The sequence below is a fragment of the Photinus pyralis genome, unplaced genomic scaffold, assembly GCF_008802855.1.
Source record: "Photinus pyralis isolate 1611_PpyrPB1 unplaced genomic scaffold, Ppyr1.3 Ppyr1.4_LG4, whole genome shotgun sequence".
Classification (NCBI taxonomy): domain Eukaryota; kingdom Metazoa; phylum Arthropoda; class Insecta; order Coleoptera; family Lampyridae; genus Photinus; species Photinus pyralis.
The window spans coordinates 12457126-12459317 of NW_022170511.1; positions in this window are offsets into that span (position 1 = coordinate 12457126).

Genomic DNA, 2192 nt, shown 5'->3' on the forward strand with positions numbered 1-2192 from the left:
GTGTATATCTTAAAACTGTTTTTGGCGATTTTCTTGAAGTTTTTCTATAGGAATAATAGTTATATATAATAATAATAATAATATAAGTCTTCCTAAAAATTTTGCTACACCGCGCACCTCTGTCCGATGAAAAAAATTGATTTTTCATCCCCTTGAAAAAGAGGTGGTTTTTTTCAGAAATCGTGAGATCTCGGAAACAGTTCAACTTTACGGGCCCAAAAATTGTCTCCTTTTTTATCATAAAACAAGCTATGTTTCCTCCAAATTTCAAACCCCTATACAACTTTTTTTCGTAAAAATAAGAATAAAAAACGAAAAAAACTGTTTTTCCGGTATTTCTAGAAAAATTGGAGGTTACCTATGTGAAAATAGTGCAGATACAACAATCGTTCATTCTTTTATTCCCTATAACTTTTATATTGAACATTTTCGCCTAAAACTAATAGTTTTGCCACAAATTGCAAAATACCACTATCGATCCCTTTCAACCTTCTGGGATTCACCCGTGGAAAAATTCAGCTGTTTTAATTATTTTTTCTTAACGGCAAGCGGAGGGAGACAAAAAAGCGAGACCTAAAATCTAACATTTTTCCCGTGTATAATACACTATTTTTTTCTGTGGCGGAGAAAACGATATATTGAAGTCGTATCGATTTATATAGAAATGTGAAGTTTTAAACTGCAGATAGGCTCTTGTACTTATCACAATACGAACTGCGTTGCTAAGGAAACCTTTACTCAAATATCTGTCAATTCAGTTTTGTTATTTGATTTCATTTCGAATTTAACGATTGTTTAGTAGTTATATTGAATGATATATGGTTAAAAAGGTCTGATTATGAATTTTCTTCTCCTGAGTTAGTAGAAGCATTGAATTTATAACTATCTATAAATTCAATGGTAGAAGCAATGAAAGTAGTGTCACAAAAATTGAATATCTATCTTTACTTATGTGTATATGCGAGTATCCGGGAATAAAGTACTCACTTTTTTCCCGGGGAAAAAAGTAATTTCATAAAAAGTGACATTTTGTTACCTGCCAAGCTTTGTTATATTTCATGTATTTTACATTCTGAGGGTAATTAGTATAATAATTACTCTATCGTATACTATGTAATATATATTTTCCGCACGGTCTGGTGATGGGCAAATAATCCGCCCGAAATTCATCGCCCTAAAAGAAAAGAAAATAAATAAATAATTTTGCCTGCACTACCCTTTATACTTACTTTAAATTACACTCCGGCAAAACTGGAGACATTCATCAAAAATAAAAAAAGACCGATGATTCTTTTAACGTACCTAGTAAATGTACTTATTTTACGTTTTGTATATAAAAAAGGCTAGTGAGTTTTATGGACTCTGAGCCCACAAATTTTAAATTTAATTCTACTCTTCTTGTTTCTAAGATGTTTGAGAAAAACATACCAATTTGGTGATTCGGTTGTTGGCGAACGTCATGAAAACCGTTAATTTCGTTATTTCATCCACATTATTAAGACACTTTCAACGGAAAAATATTTTGGTGACAACTTACGCCCCATAAGATGACCCGCTGCTTTGTTATGAAAGAACATTAACACCTTTTAAGATGTTGATCATCGGTTCAATACCACTGTAGATGCCATAGATTAAAAAACTAATTTCCCTTCAGTGGAGATTTATTGTCTACACGTGAGCAAATTTTATTAATTTTCAATTAAAATTTAATATATTGACGAATATTAATTAGACACTATAATGAGTATTCCAAAAATCCGCCTACATGCTCAGTTATCTTTAAACACCCATTTAATCGCTTGAATACAGGCTTCTTGGTGTGTGTCAAAAGCTTGCTGAAAATTTTCCATGCGAATTCTTCCACCAACGGGTCTAATAACGGAATTCGATGGAAAAATTTTCTATACCGATACGGCGCGATTAATATAAAGGGTTTGTAGCTTAACGCTTAATTTACATCCAAGTTCCACATAAAAAGGTAGACTGGTCAAGGAAATTACATGTTCTGCTATGCCATAAAACCCGGTACTGGGTAATTATTGAAGGTGTAAACAGCCTACAGGGTTAGTTTCATTTTGTTGGCGAAAACAATACTGTTGTAATGATTGTTGTGCACAATTCGCTTCCGTCGTTTCTTAATATTCACAGTGGACATTAGTCTGCTCGAAACGTGACTGAGAATGTAACCGCTT